The sequence below is a fragment of the Erpetoichthys calabaricus genome, chromosome 1, assembly GCF_900747795.2.
Source record: "Erpetoichthys calabaricus chromosome 1, fErpCal1.3, whole genome shotgun sequence".
Lineage (NCBI taxonomy): Eukaryota > Metazoa > Chordata > Cladistia > Polypteriformes > Polypteridae > Erpetoichthys > Erpetoichthys calabaricus.
Window position 1 is genome coordinate 171888770 of NC_041394.2, and position 13922 is coordinate 171902691.

Here is a 13922-nt window from a genome sequence, read left to right on the forward strand (position 1 = left end):
TCAAGTGACCATAATATAATACAATCCACAGTGTTTTAGAAGAGTTGGGATGCATAGACTTTAACTGTTAAGTTTAACTTTGGTAAGGCAAATTTTGAGAAGATGTGGCAAAGTCTAAGGAGGACAGACTGGGATAAGCTTTTAAGTATGGAGGCAGTCGAGGAGCAGGGGAACAGGTTTAAAAATGTTTTACATATACAGCATATCCAGTTTTTGGGATCCACATTTTCTTTTATGCTTTTCTCTAGTGGTATTATTATTCCTGTAATAAATACCACGCTGTTTTTTGCTTTCCATACTTTGTCTTCATATTTAGAGTGATTGAGATAATAAGATAAATTTCTTTGACCACCTGGAGCAGTGAGGAAGTGCCATATGATCCAAGCTGCAAGGTTTATCGAGCTGCAGATGAAGAACTCTGTCCAGTAATGAACAGTGAGTTACAGAAACCATTCACTGGTTGATAAATGGCCTATAGCCAGAGATGTTGAGTCTTTGCATGTTTGAATAAATTCTTGGAGACAAAAGGTAATATTTAGGTCTGAGATATATGTAAGAGGGTGGCACGGTGGCGCAGTGGGTAGCGCTGCTGCCTCGCAGTTGGGAGATCTGGGGGACCTGGGTTCGCTTCCCGGGTCCTCCCTGCGTGGAGTTTGCATGTTCTCCCCCGTGTCTGCGTAGGTTTCCTCCGGGCGCTCCGGTTTCCTCCCACAGTCCAAAGACATACAGGTTAAGTGGATTGGTGATTCTAAATTGGCCCTAGTGTGTGCTTGGTGTTTGTGTGTGTCCTGCAGTGGGTTGGCACCCTGCCCAGGATTGGTTCCTGCCTTGTGCCCTGTGTTGGCTGGGATTGGCTCCAGCAGACCCCCGTGACCCTGTGTTCGGATTCAGCGGGTTGGACAATGGATGAATGGATATATGTAAGACTGTGCACGTGTTATTCATATGGTACTTGTGTGGGTTAAAGTGCTGGGAAATAACGTGAAGGTGTATGCGTCTTTCATACAATACTTTTGTGGTTAGGATCTGTGTGTATGAATATATCTATGTGTCTTAAAGTGCAACAGTAGATCAGCAGAGGGAAATACCACAATAATACAGAGCCTAAAACCTGTGTTGTAATAATCCCACTAAGAGGTCTATCTTCTATTTAAAACTGCACACTGAAGTGCTTGATTTTTGTTGCTTTTTCTGCCTTTTTGTTCAATAATCCTATGTTGTCCTGCACCATAATTTCTCCCTGCTACATTGGCTTAGTTGGCAGGATTTTTGGGGCAGAATGACAATGTTCAAAAGGCTGGCAGAATATCAACCAGCTAACTGCCTGTGTGTCCAACAAGCAAGCATATCTAGAAGAGGTGGACACTGATGATTCAGGTGCCGCCGAGAGTGGTAGCCTTTTTCAGCAGCTCCATGTATGACTTTATTTTTCTACTTATTATTTTTACTTATTTATTTTTCTAGTTTTATTCTACTCTTTTTTATTGATCACTCCTATCACTTTATTTTATGAGGATTTGTTCCCTGCACACACTTACTTTTACAACGTGGGCATGGATTTTTACACGCCGAGGCTCGTCTATTCAAGTACTCAACTTAGAGCGCTGAGAACAAACGCCAGTGTCGGCGTGGTTCCCTATTTACCCGATGAGTTAAGAAGGCGGGTATCGTGGCAGCAGAGCCGGCACTAAGCAAAAAAATGAAGCGGCTTGCGAAAAAGTGGCGTTTTTAAGCCCTCGGTGCCTTCTGTGATTCTGGGAAATGTGAACTCAATCTCAAATAAGATCGACGAAATGGCTGCACTGGTGAAAAATGTCAGAACCTACAGAGAATGCAGTTTGTTGTGCTTTTGCGAAACGTGGCTTAACTACCACCATCCCAGATGCTAACGTGGAGCTACCCGGGTTTAGCACAGTTAGAGCGGACAGAGATGCAAGTACCTGCGGGAAGCACAAAGGAGGAGGACTCGCTCTCTATGTTAATACACGGTGGTGTAACTCTGGACATGTTAACGTCAAAGTCTCCACTTGCTGAAGGCACATCAAACTGTTGGCCGTAAGTTTGTGTCCCTATTACTTGCCCAGAGAGTTTGGACACGTCATTGTTGTCATCGTGTACATCCCTCCTCGGGCGGATGTGGAGATAGCGAGTGACATCATCCATTCTGCTGTTGCTAAGTTACAAACGCAGCATCCTGAGGCGCTTGTGCTAATCACTGGATATTTTAACCATGTGACACAGGACAATACATTACCTGCCTTCTCCCAGCATGTGGACTGTAACACCCGGGGAAATAAGACTATTGATTTACTGTATGCAAACGTTAAAGATGCAATACAGCGCCACCCCGCTGCCTGCGCTTGGGAAAGCAGATCATAACCTGGTTCTGCTTCAGCCTCACTACAAACAAAGAGTGACGGTCCTACCTATAACTACACGCTCATTCAGGAAGTGGTCCCCTGAGGCTGAGAAGGCTCTGAGAGACTGTTTAGGAACCACGGACTGGGATAGCCTGCAGGGATCACATAGAGAGAACATTGAGGAGGTTGTTGACTGCACTACTGACTACATCAACTTCTGTATGGACATTGTAGTTCCAGTAAGAACTGTAAGCTGCTATGCTAAGAACAAGCCATGGATTACAAGTGACATCAAGGGCCTTTTGAACCAGAAGAAAAAGGGCTTTTAAAAGCGGTGATCAGCATGAGCTCAAGCGCGTGCAGAAGGAACTCCGAGTCCAGCTCAGGGTGGCGAAGGAGCAGTACAGGAGAAAGCTGGAGCAGAAGTTGCAGAATAACAGCATGAAGGAAGTGTGGGATGGGATGAAGATCATCACTGGCTGCAGCTCGAAGCGGGGTGCCACCATCGAGAGAGACGTGAAGAGAGCAAACCAAATGAACAACTTCTTTAACAGGTTTGACCACCCTAACCCACTCTCACTCTCACCTCGGAGTACTGCACCCTCCACACATCCTTCTGCTGATACTAGCATAGCAGAGACATTCCCACCCACAATTACAACAGCGCAAGGTGAGCAGAGAGCTGAGGAGACTTCGTGCCAGCAAAGCAGCGGGTCCAGATGGAGTATCGCCACGACTGCTGAAGGTCTCGTGCATCGGAGCTGGGGGGTCCTCTACAGCGCATCTTCAACCTTAGCCTGGAACAGGGGAGAGTCCCGAGGCTTTGGAAAACATATTGCATCACCCCAGTCCCAAAGGTATCACGACCTAGTGAGCTGAATGACTTCGGCCTGTTGCTCTGAACATCACATGTGATGAAGACCATGGAGAGGCTGCTACTTCACCACCTTAGGCCACAGGTTCAACACGCCCTCGACCCTCTGCAGTTTGCATATCAGGAGAAGGTGGGAGCGGAGGATGCCATCATCTATATGCTACACCGATCACTCTCCCACTTAGACAGAGGCAGTGGTGTTGTAAGAATTATGTTTCTAGACTTCTCTAGTGTCTTCAACACAATCCAACCTCCGCTCCTTAGGGACAAGCTGACAGAGATGGGAGTTGATTCATACCTGGTGGCATGGATCGTGGACTATCTTAAAGACAGACCTCAGTATGTGCGTCTTGGGAACTGCACGTCTGACATTGTGGTCAGCAACACAGGAGCGCCACAGGGGACTGTACTTTCTCCAGTCCTGTTCAGCCTATATACATCGGACTTCCAATACAACTCCACGAGTCCTGCCACGTGCAAAAGTTCGCTGATGACACTGCTATCGTGGGCTGCATCAGGAGAGGGCTGGAGGAGGAGTATAGGACCTAATCAATGACTTTGTTAAATGGTGCGACTCAAGCCACCTACAACTTAACACCAGCAAAACCAAGGAGCTGGTGGTGGATTTTAGGAGGCCCCAGACCCCTCATGGACCCCGTGATCATCAAAGGTGACTGTGTGCAGATGGTGCAGACCTATAAATATCTGGGAGTGCAGCTGGATGATAAATTAGACTGACTGCCAATACTGATGCTCTGTGCAAGAAAGGACAGAGCCGACTATACTTCCTTAGAAGGCTGGCGTCCTTCAACATCTGCAATAAGATGCTGCAGATGTTCTATCAGACAGTTGTGGCGAGTGCCCTCTTCTACGCGGTGATGTGCTGGGGAGGCAGCATTAAGAAGAAAGACGTCTCACGCCTGGACAAACTGGTGAGGAAGGCAGTCTCTATTGTTGGCATGGAGCTGGACAGTTTAACATCTGTGGCAGAGCGAAGGGTGCTCAGCAGGCTCCTTTCAATTATGGAGAATCCACTGCATCCACTAAATAGTATCAGAAGAGCAGCTTCAGCGACAGACTGCTGTCACTGTCCTGCTCCACTGACAGACTGAGGAGATCGTTCCTCCCCCAAACCATGCAACTCTTCAATTCCACCCGGGGGGGTAAACGTTAACATTTAACATTATACAAAGTTATTGTCTGTTCTTTACCTGCATTATCATCAATCTTTAATTAAATATTGTTTATTGTATCAGTATGCTGCTGCTGGAGAATGTAAATTTCCCATTGGGAAAGTATCTATCTATCTATCTATCTATCTATCTATCTATCTATCTATCTATCTATCTATCTATCTATCTATCTATCTATCTATCTATCTATCTACTTGCTATGAAGTTGTAGAGAAGCTCTATGTCCCTAGGAGCCAAGGACCAGCTTATCTACTCATCCTCATGAAACTAGAGATGATCTTGAGACATTCGTGTTCATTTTTGAGTGAACGGCCACAGGTCAACGCTTCCCACAGCATGACTGGGTGCATGTGATTGTCCCATTAATAACAGGAGAGGTGCAATGTATGTATTATGATTTAGAAGAATGCCCTGCGTCTGACTACCAAATGATGAAAAGTAAAATATTGGTCTGTTATAGACTCATACCTAAGGCCCAGTGTTGCTAGCACTGTAAGTTCGACCCAGAGCAACTGGCTTGAGCCCTGGCCTTTGACCTATGTAGCCACTCACTCGCTGGGACAAAGTGAGTGGTAGAAATTGTAACTGCAGACTTTCTAGTTCCTCGGCCAATTCAAGGACGGACTTGGGCAGACCTAATTCCACCCAGTCAACAATGCACACTTTTTTGATATTTTCTGTGATTTTGTTCTTGATACTACAGCAATACTACAGCAATACATACATACACCCTGTGGAATCATGTGTGAATAATGAAAAGTTTAGTATAAGGAGGATAGAAAGCTCTGTTTACTACCATATATAAAAGTTTCCATTTAGCTTGGACCTGCTCCACTTTCAGTCAGTTATCCAGGACAAAAAAGACCTAACTTCAAATGTGAAATATAGTTGGCATGTATGTGTGTGTACATATATAGTACATACCTAAAGAGTGGTGCCTATATAAAAAAAAGTACAGAAAAAGTCTTTGCAATGTGATCCATGTCTGAGACTTAATGTTTGTTCAGCTGATTTTACTACATTTATCTTCTACAGATTGATTCATGGTAAGGTTTTTTAAAACAATTATGCTGATATGAAAAATAAACCCAAGTATTGCCTCCTCATCATGAACTTGATTGTACTATAGACTAATTGTCTGGGTTTCCATTACCTAAAGGAACAAGAGGCCATGGAACAGCATATAACGATAAATTTATAAAATGGTTTTATAACCCTATCTAATAGTCCAACTGGAGTGGGTTTCTTTTTTGTTGAGAAAAGGATCTTTGACCTTGTACAGATTATAGACAGCTGAATAAAATAATCATTAAAAGAAGCTATCCATTACCACTTCTTTCCTCAATATGAAATCAAGTGACTGGTTTCTTTTTTTCTAAATTAGATCTGCGAAGAGCTTACAATCTTGTCCGTATTTGTGAGGGAGACGTAAGGAAAACTGCTTTTAATACAATGACAAGATATTACAAATACAGGATAATGCCTTATGGATTAGTAAATACACTGGTCGTATTTCAGTCCTTTGTAAATTATATCTTTAGAGACTTGTTGGGAATTTGTGTATTAGAACATTAGAACAATCTAGATGAGAACAGGCCATTCAGCTCAACAAAGCTTGCCAGTCCTATCCACTTAATTCTTCTAAAATAACATCAAGTTAAGTTTTAAAAGTCCCTAAAGTCCTACTGTCTGCCACATTACTTGGTAGCTTATTCCCAGTGTCTATGGTTCTCTGTGTAAAGAAATACTTCTAATTTATTCTTAACAAGTTTCCAAATGTGTCCCTGTGTTCTTGATGAACTCATTTCAAAATAACAGTATCAATCCACTGTACTAATTCCATTCATAATTTTAAACACGTTAATCATGTCATCTCTTAATATTTTGCGTAAACTGAAAAGACTCCACTCTTTTAATCTTTCCTCATCACCTGTAGGCCTGGAATCAGCCTAGCTGCTCTTCTCTGGACTTTTTTCTAGAGCTGCTATATCCTTTTTGTTGCCTGGAGACCAAAACTGCACATAGTATTCCAGGATGACCGAGCCTGTGTGCTATCCAAGTCCCTTTGTAATAATTCAACGGATTGTAGATTATCTACCAATCTACTTAGTTTAGTTTAACCAGCTTGTTACTTATATTCCTGTCCAAATCATTTATATACTGTATATTAAAAATAGCAGTGGCCCTAGCACTGACCCCTGATGGAACACCATTCTTACCGTCAGCCAATTCTGAAAAGGTTTCACGCATCATAACTCTCTGCTTTCTGTGTCTGAGCTCCCAGTTCTTTTAGTTTGATGACCAACCTCTCATGTGGCACTTTATCCAATGCTTTCTGAAAGTCCAGATAAATAATATCATATGCTCCACTTCGATCATATCCTTTTGCTGCTTTCTCATAGAATTCCATCCCCTCTTATAGCTGAGAGGCTATCTATTCCTCAATTGTGAAGACCTCAGAAAAATGTGTATTTTATAATTCCCCTTTACTATTCCTGATGCACTTCACCTCCTCCTTGACTGTTTTTTTACTACTAAAATATTAAAAGAATGTCTTTGGGTTGTCTTTCGCCTTATCTGCTACAGTATATTCCACTCTAACTGTCTTTTAGCCTCCCTGATATCCTTCTTAATGGTTGCCCTCATGTTCTCATACGTCGTACAATTCACATTGAAGTTATTAATCTTATAAGCTTATACAGCTGCTTATTTATTTGAAGATTTTTTTTCAACTCTTTATTATCCCACTACAGAGTTTTTAAAATTTCCTACTAATTCCAAATTTACATATTGCACCTGTCCTGCAGTACAGTGTTTAGTCTTTAGAAAAAGCTTACGAAAAGTTAAAGATGACGAGGATGAATGTCACAGGCAGCTTGTGATCTAGCACTCATAGTTGTTCATTAGATGCTTTTCTGATGATCAGATGGAACGGCTACATGTTGCCAGCGCCCTCTTCTGATGTCGCTCTGTTCTATTCTCCTGATGTCTTCATCTGCTGCTGAAGTAGCTCTTCAGATGAGGCATATTTATTATAAAATTCTACTGGGGGTTTTGCAAGATCTGAATTGTGTTCTCCATGCTACCATCTACTGTTAAGGAGTGGTATAGCAAGGTGGGACAACTAAAAGTACCGTATAATACTTACAAAAGGAGGTTAAATCCATAATCTGAATGGTTTTCTACCAAGACAGTTTCAACAAAGAATGGGTAAATACCAACTTTAAATTAATGTGATCATACTTTAATTGGCGTCACACAAAGAATACATCTAATTTTGAGCCAATAGGTGAAGTGTTACAGAAAGAAGCAAACAAGATCATTTGCAGAGGCTGGACTTTCAATGCAACCTGGATGGGACCAATGGATGCAAGAAGTGCAATATGGCACTAGTATGTCCTCTTGAAACTGAACAGGTTCAAATAGTTAAAGAAAGAGTTTATATTGTTATTCCTGCCTGTCAGTTAACATATTTCGATCAATGCTGCTAATATATCTTTATAAAAATAGAGAATCGTTCTTCCTAATCACAAAATTTATCCCATTAAGGAAATGTGAATACTTTCTGTGTAACATGGGCATTATTGTAGTATGCTACATTTTCTGCTCAGTATTTTAGGGAGACTGATCATAGGGTTACTTGTTTATTTAACAGTGATGTGAACTTAATACTGTATGACCTTTTAGACTGCAAGTGTTTGGTGCTGAGAGAGCAGATTGACCTGGGTTCTTTGTTCTCAAAGGTTTATTTATTGAGAATGACTTTGGCCATTGCATGGGCTTAGCGTCTCTACAATGAGGTGCTTATACATACAAAAATTAGCTGCAAAAAGTTTTACTGTTACTGATAGGTGTCTAATCATCCACACCGGGCATCACCATTATAAATGATGCTGCTTCATGGATCCGGAATTTTGGGATTGAATTCCTTATGTTTTGGATGTGCGCCAAATTAACATCATTCTGGACCAAAATCTTTAAATGGCTTTCAGACAGCCTTGGTGTCCCTATCCCTCCAAACCTAATAACAGTTGTGTTTGGTGTTCTTCCAGATGGGCTTAAAGTGGAGAAGGAGAAAACAAACTGTAATTGCCTTTACTTCACTATTGGCACGTAGACTTATCTTGCTCAATTGGAAGAATCCTAACTTGCCTATTCTAAGTCAGTGGGTAACTGAAGTTGTATAATATTTGAAACTGGAAAAAATCAAATTCTCACTTAGAGGATCTGTACAAAACTTTTCAAAACCTGGCAGGAACTATAATCAATAACATTTTAGAACAAGCATTTTCGATTGAGGAGGCAGATTCTCTCCCCTCTTTTTTATTATGTTTATTTTTATTAATTTATCTATTTACTTATTTTTACAAGTTTAAAGTTTTACTCTGCTGGCCTAGCTCTCTTTCTAACATAGTTTTGTTAAACTTGACTTACTTGTATGGAATGTTATTTGATTTTAATAAAATAAATAATATGCTTAAAAAAAAAAAAAAAGAATTCCAGGTTCCTGTTTTATGCCCACTGCTGCCAGGTTAGGCTCTATCCCCTCCATACACTAGCTGAATTAATCAAGGTTGAGAAAAATGTTACGTAATATTACATCTTTCCAAATAATTACTGTGTAAGCATTTTGGCCATTACCTAGTCTTGGAAAAAATGGGAAAGTGTTCTTTAATTTAAAGTTTACTCACTCAGTGCATTTATGGTATGTGCATCATGTCTTGTGCTTTAGTTTTTTAGATAAGACTACAGCAGAGCGTATTTCATAGAGTTAAAGCAAGGCAGTAAGAGATCACACCCAACCTCTGCTAAATACATACATATAGAGTAGAATCAGAAAATGTTCATAGCTGCTTCTCTTTCTGCATCACTTTTTGTGTTGTAGATGTAATTGTAAATGGTAACATTTGCCATTCTTACACATCAATCTATACTCAATATCCTAAAATGACAAAATGAAAACACATTTTTAGAAAGGCTTTGAACTCTCTCAGTCACACGAGTGTACGGATCTTTTGCTGTGGCACTCCAAAATGTGGTCAGGTACATTCTGTTTGCTTCAATTATCCTTGAGATGTGTCTAGAGCTTGACCAGAATCCACTTGTAGCAAACTGAATTGACTGGACATCGTTTAGAAAGGCACACACTTTTGTACATAAGGTCCACACTTTTCACACTGCGTGTCAGAACAAATACCAAGCTATGAAGTCCAAAGAACTTTCCTTAGACCTCTGTGATCAAATTGCAGTGAGATGTTAATCTGAGCAATGATATCAAATAATTTCTAAAGCTTTGTGTGTTATCAGGGGCATGGTGGTTTCAATAACTGTGAAATGGAGGAAGTTTGAAACCACCAAGACTCTTCTTAGAGTTGGGCATCTGGGCGAACTGAGTAACTAGACAAGTAGGGCCTTCAGTAAAGTGGTAACCAAGAACCAAAAGGTCACTCTAACAGAACTTCAGATGTCCTCAGCTTAGATGGGAAAACCTGTTGGAGGAGCAACCACATCAGCAACACTTCAATCAGCTTGGGGTTTATAGTGGAGTGCCAAGAAGAAAGCCACTTTTGAGCTGGCAGAACACAGCCATATTTCAAAAATATTTGTGTGTGTTGCAGTAAACCCGTAAGTCAATCAAAAGTACAGCGCATCACTTTTTCCACATTTTGTTATGTTACAGCCTTATTCCAAAATGGATTAAATTCATTTTTTTCCTCAGAATTCTACACCCAACACCCATAATGACAACATGAAAAAAGTTTACTTGAGGTTTTTGCAAATTTATTAAAAATAAAAAAATTGAGAAAGCACATGTACATAAGTATTCACAGCCTTTGCCGTGAAGCTCGAAATTGAGCTCAGGTGCATCCTGTTTCCCCGATCATCCTTGAGATGTTTCTGCAGCTTAATTGGAGTCCACCTGTGGTAAATTCAGTTGATTGGGCGTGATGTGGAAAGGCACACACCTGTCTATATAAGGTCCCATAGTTGACAGTTCATGTCAGAGCACAAACCAAGCATGAAGTCAAAGGAATTGTCTGTAGACCTCCGAGACAGGATTGTCTCGAGGCACATATCTGGGGAAGGTTACAGAAAAATTTCTGCTGCTTTGAAGGTCCCAATGTGCACAGTGGCCTTCTTCATCCGTAAGTGGAAGGAGTTCGAAACCACCAGGACTCTTCCTAGAGCTGGCCGGCCATCTAAACTGAGCGATCGGGGAGAAGGGCCTTAGTCAGGGAGGTGACCAAGAACCCGACGGTCACTCTGTCAGAGCTCCAGAGTTCCTCTGTGGAGAGAGGAGAACCTTCCAGAAGGACAACCATCTCTGCAGCAATCCACCAATCAGGCCTGTGTGGTAGAGTGGCCAGATGGAAGCCACTCCTTAGTAAAAGGCACATGGCAGCCCGCCTGGAGTTTGCCAAAAGGCACCTGAAGGACTCTCAGACCATGAGAAAGAAAATTCTCTGGTCTGATGAGACAAAGATTGAACTCGCGTTTGGAGGAAACCAGGCACCGCTCATCACCAGGCCAATACCATCCCTACAGTGAAGCATGGTGGTGGCAGCATAATGCTGTGGGGATGTTCTTCAGTGGCAGGAACTGGGAGACTAGTCAGGATAAAGGGAAAGATGACTGCAGCAATGTACAGAGACATCCAGGAAGAAAACCTGCTCCAGAGCGCTCTTGACCTCAGACTGGGGCGACGGTTCATCTTTCAGCAGGACAACGACCCTAAGCACACAGCCAACATATCAAAGGAGTGGCTTCAGGACAACTCTGTGAATGTCCCTGAGTGGCCCAGCCAGAGCCCAGACTTGAATCCGATTGAACATCTCTGGAGAGATTTTAAAATGGCTGTGCACCGATGCTTCCCATCCAACCTGATGGAGCTTGAGCGGTGCTGCAAAGAGGAATGGGCGAAACTGGCCAAGGATAGATGTGCCAAGCTTGTGGCATCATATTCAACAAGACTTGAGGCTGTAATTGCTGCCAAAGGTGCATCGACAAAGTATTGAGCAAAGGCAGTGAATACTTATGTACATGTGAGGTCTCAGTTTTTTTTATTTTTAATAAATTTGCAAAAATCTCAAGTAAACTTTTTCACATTGTCATTATGGGGTGTTGTGTGCAGAATTCTGAGGGGAAAAAATGAATTTAATCCATTTTGGAATAAGGCTGTAACATAACAAAAGGTGGAAAAAGTGAATACTTTCTGGATGCACTGTAATAATGACATTTTTAAATATGCAAGGGTGTCTTCTTTCAAATAAATCATAAGTTTCCATGTTGTCTGCTCTCTTTCATTTTTAAAATATGCAACTGGCACACGTATAGTCCAAGAACTGCAGGCCTTACACTTCTATCGGGGCTGTCCTCCTGATCACCTGCATCCATTCCACTCGCACTTGGCTCCTCCTCGAAGCTGTTTCTTTCTTTTTTTTTTCCCATTTACGATTGTCCCTTAACCTCCGATCTCTTCTGTTCCTGTTTTTTTTTTCTACCGCCATGCAGGCTCCCTTAACAGCAATGATTGGGTGTAGGTGCTGCCCTCCACTTGTTCCTAGGTGTGAATAATGCACTTAGCTGACCTGCATATGAAAGCACGATCAGCCAAGCTCCCCAATCAACCCCAAATCGCGTATTCACATGCATCTCAATGCTCCAGGACTCCTGATTATTTATTAAAATCGTACTTCACCATGGACCACTCTTATTACGTTGCCCCAACACTAAAAGAGATTGACTGCACGTGTGATATTTTTAAACCAGTTTTTAACTGTACTTGACCCCAAACTCCTTGGCGTCGCCAACAAAGGCATTGCCTCAAGCACTGGAAGCAGCTAGTAATGTATGTATGTACTTAATTTACTACAGGGATGAAATGCTAGGAAAAGCAACAACAACAAAAATAAATAAAAATGCACAGAACTTATGTGGGTCAACTGCAACAGAAAGCAGGAGAGGATGGGTTAATTACAGTACAAAAAAAAAAACAATCTAGTGCACAAAATAGTAAGTTTTCTCTGTGTAAACAGAAATAGTTTGAAGGACTGGCATTAAAAATAATTTGGAGTGATATAGGTTTCCAAAAAGGGACACTGTGTTTTCAAAAGGGGGAATAACTTTTCAATGCTATGGGATATGACATCTAAACTTGGTAATATAATTATTGGCATATTGAGGCACAAAAGAAAACTGATTCTAGTGTTGTGCATGTGTTTTCTTAGTTAATATTGGTATAAACAATTCTTTTAATCATATACTTTCTTTTAAACATTTCCAGTGTTGTACTTGCTACTCTTCAGTCATTTTCAGTTCCTTTATTACATAAGCAGAGTAATAGCTGTTTATTTTTGTGTAAGAAATTTTGACACAATAATGCCAAAAACCCTTTAGTGTATAAGGGTTAAAGGAACATGAAGAAAAAGAATCCCTAGCCTGATGAGACAAAAATTGAAGTTGTTGGGCAGAACTCGATGCACTATACCTGGTGAAGACCAGGCACTGATAATAACCTGCCTAATGCCATTCCTATTGTGAAGTATGAAGTATATGTAAGATAAATAGTATCATATGCTCCACTTTGATCATATCCTTTTGGTGCTTCCTCACTTAATTCCAGCATGTTAGTAAAGCGTGACTTCCCTTTTGTGAACCCATGCTGACTGTTCAGTAAAACTCCTGTTCTTGCCAATTTTTTCCTTAATGATTCCTTCCATTAATTTACCTGTGATGCATGTTAAATTTATGGGTCTGTATAGTTTCTAGGATCTGCCCAATCACTTTTTTTCAAATTTAGGTATGTACATCTCTTGCATTATATGTCCTCCTCAACTGTCTCTATACTAAAAGCTCATCTCATTCCAAAGTCCTTTGACTTTGCCACATCTGCTCAAAATTTGACTACAAAGTTAAACCTAACAGGATCACAGCAACAGTACATCCCAATATAATTCCTTCTCTAAAGGATGCCAATCAGATGGCTTTGACCCAGAAATGACCGTGACTCATAACTCTTCGGAGTAGTCCTGGATTAGATCTTTTGAGTTTACTGACAACATGGTGGTGGAGTAATGTGAATTCACCCAGTATGTGTGGTATGGCTGTTTTGTGGTTGAACTGTGAGCCAAGTACAACCATAAAATGGCCACATCTTCTTTGCTCTCATGGGCCTTTCTTATGAATTGCCTAACTATACTGTGTGAGGATTTCATCCTGGACCCAACCAAATGGACACCAACTATTTATAAAAACCACACGCTTTTATTATTTCAAGTGTCCCAAAACACCAGTCCGCACACTCAACAGTGCTTCCCGCACCAAACACCCTTACTCGGGCCTTCAACTGTCCGTGGGCCTCCTTTCCTCTCCTCATGGGAGCTTCGTCCTGCTCCCGCTCCAAACTCTAGCTCTCCGACTGTAGGAAGGCAGCCCCTTTTATAGTCACCCGGACGTGCTCCAGGTACTCACTGACGTTCTTCCGGCGGCACTTCC